This window comes from Epinephelus moara, chromosome 1 (assembly GCF_006386435.1).
Source record: "Epinephelus moara isolate mb chromosome 1, YSFRI_EMoa_1.0, whole genome shotgun sequence".
Taxonomy (NCBI): Eukaryota; Metazoa; Chordata; class Actinopteri; order Perciformes; family Serranidae; genus Epinephelus; species Epinephelus moara.
Genome location: NC_065506.1, coordinates 46,013,921 through 46,027,438, shown reverse-complemented (window position 1 = coordinate 46,027,438; position 13,518 = coordinate 46,013,921).

Genomic DNA, 13,518 nt, shown 5'->3' with positions numbered 1-13,518 from the left:
TGTGCTGAAACAGTGATCTGGGTGGGTATGAGAGCACGGTGGGTTAGCGCTGGTGCTGTGGAGGCTGCAGCTGAGAGCTCAGAGCTGTGGGATTGTGGGATTGTGTCAGGCTGAAAGGGGATCCAGCACAGGGCAGAGAAACACAGCAGCTCCCCCTCACTGCTGGAGCACACCGCTGACACGCTGCCAAGTTCTCAGGGCTCCGCAGCACACACACACACACACACACACACACACACACATACACACACAGGCACACAGATGCAACCTCAAACACACTCACCCATAAATGAGCACATGCACACCAGATAACACGCACACATATCCGAAACTACACAAAAGTACAGACTCACACTTCCAAAGCTTTGCTGAGTTACAAAAAGCACACATAATATCTTATAACGTGCTCCTCCTCTGTGACATACCCTCCTGCTTTTTTCCCAAGTACTGAGAGATGTAGAAACGGGGAGGGAGGATTGGGGAGGGAGAGCGCAGACATTTTTACCAGCAAAATGGATTTCTTTTGTTTCTGATTCATCTCAGCTCTGCAGCCAAGTGTTGGTAACAAACAAATTCAGATTCAGAACAACACTGGCAGTGTTTAAAAAGTAAACATTAACTTGATTTTTAGGGTCATGTTCCTGTTTTTAATAAAGTTTACCACCAATAACCCTGCTGTTATCATTATGTGGTCAGCAATGAAAGATTTGAAGGGATAGTTTTGACATTTTTGTCTCTGGTGAAGAGGGTCAAAGTTCAGGACATAATGTATGAGACAGTAGTATTTCCCAATTTTGTGCATAATACATGCAAAAGTATGTACTTTATAAGGGCAGCTGCAGTACCTGCTAAATGTAAAAAGCAAAAGTATGCGATTTGGAATGCAGCCTTAGTGTGCCAAAAAATGATCTATTACGTCCCAACACATAGGATGTCAAACGCAGTATGCCAAATATACAGTACTATGATGTCCCACTGAGTCCAGACACATTTAGCAGTATGCAAGATGGCTGACTGAGGCCACAGTGACTAAAATCAATAGCAAACAATCTAAAATGTACGCAGTAATATATTAAAAGTTGAATGTGCATACTGTACATTGCAAAGTAACAACAGCAGAGATCTGTGGGTCTCTGTTGTATCTCCAAGATAATAGCCCTTTATAAATAGGAATTGTGCAAATTTGCAGGAAAGCCCAATCAGTCTTTTTTCAGCATTAGCAGTATAAAAACAAAATCAGGGAGTGCAGCAAAATGCCGCCTACCTACTTTTGTTTATACAGAATGCGCCTTTTTCGGAGCAATGGGGGGCGTGAGCAAGTAACAAAACGTGTAGCTCAGCGTGTGACGTAAACAGTGATGTGGGAGGGAAGCCGCAGCTGGTCAGTCCTTCGGTGATTCTCTCATAAGTTGGCCCGTCCTTCACCGTCCCCGTCATCTGACGGTTAATGGCCTCTTCGTTTGCGAGGACAAGGAGGGCGTGCAATTCCTTGTCTCCCCAGTTGCTCATCTTTACAGTGTCTGTCAGGTTTGCATTTCCCTCTTGCTACTAGCTGCTGGCTAATTCCTGCTATCAGCTGTTTCCTGTTTATCCACTGCCAGTGGGTCGCACGTGCTGTGTCATCAACAGCTCCTCCCACAAGTCATCAACAGCCCCTCCCGTGGCGGAAGGCCGCCTCGTTTGTTTTAAACCAAAAAGGTTCCGTCAATATGTCTACCCTACGCCGCGGAAAATTGGGCACCTCAGATCACCTCGCCAATCCGGCTGTGTGTGTGTAAACGCTTGCAGCTTGCCGGCAAAACGGCCCAACATTCGCCAAAAATCTGGCAGTGTAAAAGGGGGTTAATGTTAGTGATCAGATCTCCCGAGTTCCAAATCGTATACTTTTTCTTTGTACTTCAAATTTTGCACTGACTGTGACGTATATATGACCAGGAAGGTCAAGTTTAAAGCGCAACACTGTAGTATGTCCCAGTTGTGTGCATTGTAGGCCCAGTCTCACTCCAAAGTCATCGAAATCTGGCGCTTGAGCAGTGGCTTGTGGTGTCAGAAACCAATGAAAAAGGCGTCCTTTAATGTTGGCATGATACGTGGCTGGTTGCTGTTAGAGTTTGATGGCACCCGGCAGCGTCAGGGGGAAACGCAGTGGCAAAAGTCAGAGTGGGGCTGGCGAAAGGGGTGGTGAATGGATCCAACAAACACCAACCATCACCCAGGAGAGCGGTGTTTGCATCCTGCAAGATTCTCAAGCCAAACCCTGTTCCTATTTCCTAAACCCAACTATGTGTGTTTGTTGTTGATGGAAAAAAACATCAATTCACGGTGTTATACCGACGCAGTGCGTTTATTTTGAAAGAGACTGTATGCCAACTTTAAATTTCCTGTGAAAACTGAAGCGTATCTTGAAAGAAGAGAACTTGGCACGATGTCCCAGAACGTCAACAACCAACGCACCAAAGGTACCTTGCACGTTGAATGTGGACATGGAAAGTCCATGACCAAAGCGTCAATATGTGACGAGGTCAGAGTGAGAATGTAATGACATATTCTATGCAACCGCATGTAGTCTGTAAGGGCAGCTGCAGTATGTACTGAAAGTAAAAAGAGAAAGTATGCAATTCAGCCTACACTTCCTGTAATACTTTGGATGTTCTAGACACACTACAGGCTCAAAGAGTTAACCAAGAGAAAAACAACACATGTTGTCTGTTTGGGGACGGGTCTGAGCGTGACCTGTTGGGACCCATCAGTGCGAGCCATCAGCCAGCCGTCCAGTCACTCCAGTTGGTGTGATGAGTTCCAGACTGGCTTTTGCTCCTTGTCAACCTTCCCCCCACCTAAAGCCTGCCTCTGGACTCCCTTCATCCCTCGCTCGCTTTTCTCCCTTGTGTCCCATCGCCGCACATCATCAATACCCCTCAACTCCTCTGTCACACACCCCCCTCCCACACACGCACCCCTACCCTTCACCCCCTCAGCACCCCTCTGGAACCCCTCACTTCAAAAGCCTGCCAGCTTAACATGTCATTGATTAGAGCAGGAGGGGCCTGCAGCCTCAGGGTGGGGGTGGAGGGTGGTGGTGGAGGGGGGGTGCTTTTCTCCAGCTATCTATCACTACTGGGGAATCACACACACAATCAGACAATCAAAGAAAGCACTCAGATCTCATACACATATCCATTACGGCCTGCCACGGACTTCTGTCTTCTTCTCTGGTGCCCAACGCTCACAACATCCCACTTTTATTTAATTATCAGTCCCAGAAACAGATGGAACGCAAACACTGATAGCAGCAACATTTTGCAGTGAGTCATCATGTTCAGCCGAGCATCATCAATCATAGGATCGTTTTCAAGTGCGATGGAAGCTGTTGCTCCTCTCTGCCAGCATGTGTAGGTGTTAGTAGCGGGGTGGCTTTAAGGGGAGGAGGTGGTCGCGGTGAGTAGCACCCCAGGGTGGTCCACTAAACCTCCCTGTACACCTGCACACACATAGACATGGTCATGGACAAAGGTATGCTTACACATGCTCATACACACATTCCCAAGTCGGACATGTGGCAGGCCACCCAGCGCTCCCGCTCCTTTTCCTTTAAAACACATCTGGTAGCTCCATTAACGCCGAGCAGGAGAGAGTTACTGCCTCCGTCTACGCCGAATCCTCACTTACACTCCTCATCTAGACCACACCACCTCAGCGAATGGGATAATTGGCCAAATGAGATGTTTGCACACAGCCGACTGTGTAAGTCAACAACCTATTTAACAGCGATTATGCCTTGAGCAATGATGTTTTAGCGCAGGTTTTCCCTGGCCGCCCTCCTTCCTGCCCTACTCTCTCTCTCACTCACGCACACACTCGGAAACATTCTCCCAAACATTCTCATCAGGCTCTTGATCAGTCTTGCTGTTTTCAACTCTGCAGCAGAAATACAGAAATGTAGGCCGCTTCTACCAGGTAGTGGTGTTCTAGTCATGTAGAGCTCTCTGCAGAGTGTGTATCATGTTCACGAGGCAAGTAACAGCTACTTTAACACGCCTACACATTGTCTGTTTATTCATGAGACAATAGCAACCAGACAAATCCACAGCGCTTTCCCCCAGTTATCTATGTAGTCATCGTCACACTCTGCAGTGGGTAATGAAAATCTGTACTTAAGTAAAAGTACAATTACTTCCATAAAAATGGCTGAAGGTAAGGTGAAAACAGCACCTGTTGTACTTGTCAATTCAACTTTTTTTTAATAAAAGCAGTTCAGCTAATAATGCAAATAAAACTAGCCTATACAATTAAGATATAAACAATCTCCCACTTTCTCTCCATCTCCTCCTTATCAGAACGGCAAAGATTAACATCACACATGAAAATCTAATATAGAAAACATGAGCAAGCTAACGACTTTTCACCAACAGAACGTGCAACTGGCTTCATTGTGCTTGCAGAGGAAAGAAGAGGACTTTTTAAAGGTCCAGTGTGTCAGATTCAGGGGGATTTAGTGGCATCTAGTGGTGGTGATTGCAGATTGCAACCAGCTGAAACTTCTCCAGGTTAGGATTCCTTCAGTGTTCATTGTTCAGACCAGGTGATTAAAACCAGTAAAAACATTGAATAAAGCAGTTTCACCTTACAAATCTTTGTTTCTCCAACACTGTTTGGCATGTTGTTAACCAGTGACTTGCCCACCACATGCTAATGTGTGCTCACGTAATTTCCCTGATAACTTAATGCATGCTCTCCTTTTTTAATGATTCAGGCTTCATGAGGTTTTTACCAGAAACAAATTGACTTAAAAGGGAAATTTCGGTTTATTTCAACCTGTCTCCTATCGTCCTAAATTTGTTTCAAGTGACCTGTTAAAACGTAAGTGAACGGGCATACTTCAAGTGCAAAGTTAGTCCACTAAACAAGCTTTTTTTCCACAAAGACCGCCTCATATCGTTAGGATAAATGTCAGAGAACATATAGAAAACGACATGTAAACGTGTTGTCTTACCTTACCGGTGTGCTGCCATGTTGGTTTACCATTTAGCTCTGCTTTCCAAAGCGCGGCCGAAATATTGCAAGAACAAGCAGCGATCTCATACCGTGCCTGAAATCTCACGAGAACAAGCAGCAACAGCTGGAAGGCAGAACCAGACAGTAGCCTGAAAAGTTCATTCATTTATTTTATGAAAGATTTATAGAATAATGGCTGACTTTTTGCCAGACTTCGACTTTGTGGAGGAGGAATTTGATTTTGCAGAGTTTGATGGCCGCCCTTATTTATTTGAGCCAGAATACACTGACGAAGAGCTTTGTGAAACTTACGTTTTAACAGGTCTGACGCTACTATGCGCCCCGGCTGTATCTAGGCTAACGGCTAACATGCTAACTATTATTTTTATGTCACTAGTCACTTGAAACAAATTTAGGACAATAGGAGACAGGTTGAAATAAACCAAAATTTCCCTTTAAGCTGGTAAAACCACTGAATAGAGCAGTTTCACGTTACAAACCCATATTTCTCCGATGCTGTTTGGCATGTCAGAGACGAGCCAGTAACCTAGCACTTGCTAATCAGTGTTCTCTTTTTTTTCCTCTGATAATTTAGGATGTTCAGGAGCTTATCCTCTCTAAAACAAACGGACCAGGTGATTAAATCTGCTAAAATCACTGAATAAAAGCAGTTTCATATTGGCGTTTTACCAACGCTCTTGTTGTGGAAGGGCTGCTAACTGCTACGGTAGGTGATGCGTAGAAACATGGCAGTGCAACATGGCGATCCCTGTAGACAAGGGCCCACTCCCTATGTAGACATAAACGGCACATTCTAAGGTAATGAAAACACAATTCGAATTTTCAGGTGATTGAAAACGTACTTGTTATATGAAATTCCATTTCTGACAATATATCCCTCTAAATCCTACAGACTGGACCTTTGAAATCAGAGATCTCAGTGTTTTCCAGGAGGGACAGTCAGCACTTCATCAAGTAACTGTCGCAGGAAGCTTCCCCTTGTTCTGGGGTTTGCTTCATCATTATCACATCGTTGTCCAAAGACATGTAGTGCTTCTTTTTCTTCCAGGCAGCTGGCACGCTCTCCCACCTAAACTCAATCCCAGCATTTAAAGCAGACTTTTCTGATGAGGTGGTAACGATGTAGTGAAGTAAAAAGTGGATCCCAAAAACATACTTGAGTAAAGAGTAGAAGTACAGTTTAAAAAAGGAACACGAAAAGCACTTGTTCCTTTAAAAAACAACTTTTTTACTCGTGTGGTACTTGTAATACACTGCTTACCACCCCTGGTCACACTCACATCGACGAAGCACAAACTGTATTCTAATTCAGGTTGCTCATCTTGTGGCAGCTCTAACTTGTTCTGTTGAGGGAAGGAAGTGCTTGAAATGAGTCAAAATACTCTCCTACAAGTCGTTTGATCCTGATGCCATTTAAAGTACACTGACGCTGACAGTTCTCCACTTTTGGTTCATCCCTTTTTCTGCTTTTTGTAAAGATGCAGCGGTGCAGTTCGGAAGCACAAAGGGAAGGAAGGCCAAACATTGGGCTGGTTGAGAGAACCTAAAGCAGAGGCGGTAACTCCTACATGATTTCATCTGGGTAAGAACACAATCAAAATACCAAGAGGATATTTTGCACCTCGGGGTATGATTGTCTTCAACAGCACCAAATTACACTGAACACACAGTGATTTCAATATTTCCAAAGGCCCTGATGGCCCTGCCACAGTATGGCCAAGTATTGATTTTAAGTTGCAGTAAAGTTGAGTCTCAATGTGCAGTTGGTAGCAGATCTGCTTACAGCCATGGGATCATCCGTAAAAGCAGAATACATTTTTATCAAAACAGAGAGCGCCACGAAGAGGGAAATCAGAACCTCCAGGTTCTTAAGCAGAAAGGTCTCATTTTAAAAATCACACTGACTTCTGCAACATCGCAAATGACTAAAAAAATTCACTGAACAACTACAACTTCTGGACAGTGTGTCATGCAGTTCACTCCACTTGTCTGTAATATGATCGCTAAACTTAAAGAAAACAAATGGTGTATTCTTTTTTAACCAGCACAAATCAGTTGTGGGATTTCTGGTCATTGGGCTCAGACAAAGCAACACACACAGATCCAACAAAAAAAGCAAATATTTGCCTATTTACACATTCAGCGCACTCAGAGCCCCATTACCATTCATTGGGAGTCCTGTTTTAGGCCACCGGATGACTTCTGTGACTTCCCTATTTGCAGTTTTATCTGATAGATAATCTACTTCGCTGCTGTGTGCTGTTGCTAGGCAGAGCTTTTCACTGCAAAAAGCTGCCTGGTGCCAAAAACTATGCAGATGAGCAGTGAGAGTGAACCAACCCGATAATGCTGCAGGTCATAAAACCAAAACAATTAATGAAAAAGACATGTTTTTTGATCCTTCGATGTCAACTCCTCCTGTCTTCACCAAGCGTTGGATTGTTCACTGACTAATAGGGAATGTGAGCAGGGTTTAGACCATCGTGAGACAGGTTAGTTTTAATTCTAGCTCCACCTTTTAGTACCAGATCTATGTGCTAGGTACCCCAAAAGACCAAAAATGGGGACTGTACGGAATGGTTGTACTGGTAACATCCACAACTTTTCACAGTGGAAACGGAAAAAATGTGTACTGAACTGAACTGAACTGTACCAGACTGCTTGGTGTTTTTGTTAACGACAGTAATAATAAGGTTCAATCAGAGCTATGGAATATTAAATCATCCACCTTGGCTCACTACATCTTGGCCTTTCTTACTCTCAGATGTACATAAACTATAAGTTATTGACCTTTTTTTTTAAAATACACAAATGTGAAGTCATTGGTTATCTTATCGGTGTCGGCCATGACAATTTGGTCATCCCTAGTACACATGCAACAGTATCCCCGTTTCATTTGAAGTACTCAAGGTAGCATATTGAGGGTTCTCATCAACAGCATAACGGGGTTTCTGAAAACAGGATATGGTGTTTCCATGCTCAAACACACCAACAGGATACTTCAAAGACCCAGTCATGAAAGGGTTATTCATGTCCATGTAACTGCACTCAACGAGACACTGCAGTCACAGAGGCTAATGGGAAAGCAGCTCGCCCAGATGTGACGTCAGGACTTCTGTTAGCTTCATCAGCAAGCTGCAAATTTCTTCAAACCAATAGATTCAAACACTTGACAAGCCCTGGTGTCTTTTTACTCAAGCCTGGCCAAAGCAATGTATGTTCAGCTGTAAAAAAAAAAAAAAGTTAAGTTTCTCTGCAGTTACTTCTGCACAAAAAGTTTGACGGTGTTCTAGTTTACATTCTCAACGCACTTTATTTGCCAGGGAACTTCGGCCAAGTTCCCTGATCAACAGTGTGGAGCTCGACAACTGTATGGACAGACCGTGTCTCTGGGCTAAGCCATCAGAGATGTTCATCTCCCCCTTCAGTGAAAGCGCTCCAGGTCAGTGAAACCAGAGGGGAGAGGGAGAGTCAAGCTGACCAGACCCTGAACAACTTTCATCTCTGATTACACAGCTTCCCTCTGTGGAGTGTACACTTCTCCACCCCGGCATACTGATCAGGCCGATTAGCCCCTCCCCGCTCCACCCGCGTCTCTATACTCCATCCCCCAAGCCCTCTCCTACAGCACCTAGGGTTATCGTCAGAAGTCTATAGCCCCTCCGAAGTCTCAGTAGAAATCAGCAGGGCTGGATCGGTGAGAAGGCCCGGGCCAGAGGAGGCCTGGGAGAGGAGGAGAGGTGCTCTGGCTCTTAAGAGACTCCCCTCCCGGCTTTTTGAAGGAGGAAGGCGAACGGAAGGAAAATCAATAGGCAAGGAGCAGAAGGCCTGTGATGGCATGGCTAATCGGGTTTCTGCATTAATGTTTCAGATGCTGGGAGAACTCATTGCCTGGCTGGCTGTACTCAGGGCCTCAGCGCAGCCTTGCACAATAAGCAGCAAACACATACACACAAAAGGCAGCTGTGTAGCTTGTGGGTTCACACACGTTCACTCGCTCAGGCATACGAAAAGAAAAAGACGTATTGATAAGAAGCTCCACTTTGTTTTCTCTCACACATTTTGGACAGTCAACCAAGTATGCTTTGCCAACAACACAGTCACAAAACAGACCAATTTGGGGTCTGGCTTTGCATGATATACACAACTGTTAATGCAAAGAGCAGAACAAGAGCTGATAACACGAGAGGTCTGGGACAATTACCTGAGCCAGGCAGAGAGAAGGGGAGGGAGCAGTACAAGAAATTGCCCTGAAAAATGCAAGCTGTAGGTCACTGTTGAGATAAGCCCTAAAACTGGTGTGTATCAGAGAGTGTGTGTGTGTGTGTGTGTGTGTGTGCCAGAGAGAAATGCAGCAGCCGTAGCTGTGTTGGAGGAGCAGTCCTCCCAGACACTGAATCATAATCTCTAAACTCTGCCGGTATTTAGTGTTTATGCCACAGTTTCCACATTGCTTTCCTCTGACATTAGCCGTGTATAAATCAGGCTGCGACAGACAGGCAGCTCCCTTCTAGAGGCTGGTACGGGAAGGGGAGCTGGGCCGCCACGGGCTGCACCCTGGGCCCCCACCCACCTCCACCACCACCACCACCACCTCCCCGCCTCACCACCAGATGTGCTCTGCTATCTACTAACCCCCACACCCCAACCCCCTCAAACACACACACACACACACACACACACACACACACACACACACACACCCTCATCCCACCACTCACACTGACACCACTAATGCCTCCAACCATGCTGAAATATTCACTCTCTGCTCTCCTACGCTCTGGCTCTGCTGGTCTGCAGCTTTGACTACAACAACAGTGATAGTTTAAGGCTTGCAAAAGTGATGTAGTACTGCTGCTGCCTTCAAGTGCTCCTCAGCCAACCCAGGATTTTATTTATTCTATTAAGTCACAAAATGTTCATCCTGAATGTATCTATATAACATTCACTGAAAATGTGTTGTGTTTTTCCCCACAAAATCCACTCCTGGCCATGAAAGCAAGACAAAATAAAACAGTTAGGTTTAAGCAAAGATCATCATCATCATTGACCAGAGGGCATTTCTATGTGTGTCAGGCTGCAATTATATTATTTAAAATTTGTTTTCTCCCAACACGTTCTCACTCCTGACTCCCAGCTTGGTCAGTGGCCCCACTCTTTAAACTATGACGCTCCAGTGGCCTTTTCCATTGTCACTTTTGGCCGCGCCAAGTCAAACCGTCCACCAATTTGTGTTTCCCTTGTCAGCTTTAACATGCCAAGCTGTGCCAGAGATGGATCTTCTCTGGAGGAGGGCAAACAAGTCACTCACAGAGACACAGAGCTGCTCCTCTGTTTAATCTGTCTTTTAATTAGTCTACAGTGCGACATCGGTCTGTATGTTGCAGGTGCTATGCTAAATCAATCTGTAAGATAAATTAAATGACTGCAGCAGATACAATACTGTGGGCCTTTCCACTCGAAATTTTGGCTGCGCCGATTTCTGTTTCCAGTTAAGACGCACCGTGCCATGCTGAGCTGCGCTGTGACCGACTAACTCCCTCACAGAATGGACTGCAGACCAGTTTGGGTGGGAGAGGACAGGGGGACAACTGTGTCCAAAATCCAGCAGCTTTACTACATCACATCTGCCAAAATTAATTTGCACTGAAATTTCTTACATACTTTCACAGCATAAATTGATGTATGCTATTAATTTAGATGAATTAATCACAGAGCATGTAATTAATTAGATTTATTTTTGTTAATCACTTGACAGCCCTAATATATATAATTCTTTAAAGAAAAACATGACGCACTCAGTGACACTAACTTGTTCACTGACAACATAACACATCATTTCATTTCCTCTGCCTGAGTTTATCTAAATTGTTATTGAATTTGTGTTTAAAGAAATTTAATTGATTAATTTTTAACAATAATGCTGCACATGTCACTAAACTCTATTTAAATTGCATGTGCACTCCCTTACATATAAGGGAAGGGTAGAGGTATCACGAACTAAGATTCAAGGCTTTTTATCATTATCAGAAACCTTTAAGAATTCAGTAAAACATAATGTAGCCAGACTAAAATGTGTGTAAAATAAGTGTGAAAAAAACAACAGCAAGCTGTGTGTTAGATACATCTATATACCTATTAATGGTCCAGAAAATAGATTTAGGTTTGAGAGGGGTAAATGCTTTGGTTGGATGAAAACAGAGAGAGTAAATAAATCAAAACATTCAGTGTTTGACTGACTCACCGATGACATTTCTCATCGAGGACGATGACTCCTGACACCTCTTAGTTCAGAAGAGCAGTTTGGTGACAGAGCATTCAAACAGGCCTCGAGCAGTTCACCATGTAAAGGCCACCCACAGCTTTGCATGAGGCAGCTCACCTGCAGCTCGTCACTAACTCAGGTGATTGGCAAGGTGACAGTTCAAGCTCCGCCTTCACTACTGAGGTGACACTGGGCCACATGATGCATTCATGTTCGATGGGGAAAACAGATGATACAAGCTTCCTATGAGAAAATACTGTCCCAACAAATGTTCGGCAGCACAGTGCAAATGTTGTTAAAATGACACTTCAATTTCAAGTATCTCAAATGTCTCTATAACAAAAATAAATAAATAAAAATCCTAAACCTTATTCTTTTTCTCTTGATTCTTGGCTACTGTCTTTCATTCACATCCTGTGTTGCATCCACCACCAAAGTTACGTGCCACCACGTAAACCAGTGTAAATAAGTCATGGTCAATTCACATGTTTCTCTAAGCCCAGGCTGATATAATCACACCGTCCGAATGTTCCTCCACTTCACCCAGCCCTCTTGGACTTTGTGCTGCTGCCCCTACATGAACAAAAATAGCAGGTGAGCTTGGAGACTCCTCCACAGTTCATGTTTCCAATGTGTATCTGCAACTCTTGTAGCACGTCTTGTGTTGATTAAAATAGGGCCTTTAGTCTTGCTCACTAAGGTTCCATTTTTCCCAATCAGAGCTCTTTGTGTTTTTTTAAATAAAGAGCAGAGGATCAGAACTGCTTGCTGACCAGCGCAGAGAAATATGCTCCTACTGTGAATGGTCAGGCAACTGCTCACAGAACAATAATCATATCGGGCCACTTCTGCTTCCAGTGTGAACCTGACGTCTGAGCAGTTGTCACCAAAGCAACAGGTGACAGATGTAGTGTGAATCGACACTTAGATAACAATCAATACTAAAAATGAGTGTTGGATACGATACTCATTTGCAACAGTATCAATATAAACAGAACCTTCTTTACCTACTCATTGACACAAAAGGGCCACAGCGACCAGTTTTAGTCGATAATAGAAAAAGCAAAAATGCCGCTAAGACGTATTTTGCATACAAGGCAAACAACCAGGGAAAGGCTGAAGATGTCGATAAGCCTGTACGCGAAAAATGACACTAAGTGGTGACAACGATGTTGAGTAGCACAACAGTCTTGGCGAAGCATCATAAGGGCCGACACCCTGTTCTTTTGAGGAATTTCCAGATGTTTCAATATCATTGAAGTATTAAACATCTATCATAAACATTAGCCTGGCCAGCGGTGCACATTAACGTTAGCTGTTTTATTATTAGCCTTGACCCGACAGTTACATTAGCCATCTCTTTAGCCGCCATAATCAAAAAAGGTATTGATTGTCGAGCATACTTTATTGGATATCGGTATTGAGTTAGAAATTCTCGTATCATGACCAGCGTTGGGTTTAGCGTGTTACAAAAGTAATGTGTTACAGTAATGTATTACGTTTTAGAAGTAACGAAGTAATATAATGTGTTACCGACAGGATTTTGGGTAATATTATTACATTAACATAGTTACGTAAAACGTGACCACAGAAAATAAACTGATAATTGTTTTAATTTTTCACTTATCCACACTGACGTACACCTCTCCGCTTCCGCAAGTGCACCACCAGAAAAAATATCATCCAAAGATTATTGTGTCATGTCATTACAAACAATGTTATTGAAGGGTGCCAGTTATCTGCACATCTGGGTCATGCTGTACTGTGTGTTATCATGTTCAGTGTGCTTCCATTCATACACCTGCAACATCTACGAGGTATCCCGTTCTGGTTTTGCGTCCTAAGGCTGCTAGAAAGTAGAGGGATAAGCTGGCCTCCGGTTTGTTTTTTCTTCTCCCGATGATCGGCACATCTGGGTGATAGTAAGAGCCAATATGTTGGATATGTTTTCATTCACATCCCCTACAACTGCAAAACAACGTCGGCATATCATCTCATTCTTAGGCATATTGTAAAGTAACTTATTACTTTCAAATGAAGGTAACTAGGAATATGTAATTGACTACACTTTGAGAGTAACTTTCCCAACACTGATTGTGACAACCCTATTCAAAATACTGCCATACAGTATGGACAGAGGCACAAACATAGCGTCTTTAAACCATTTTAGATTCAGTAAAACATCAGAATAGTGAATGTGTTGATCTGTCGGGACCACATGAGCCTCACCAATAGCA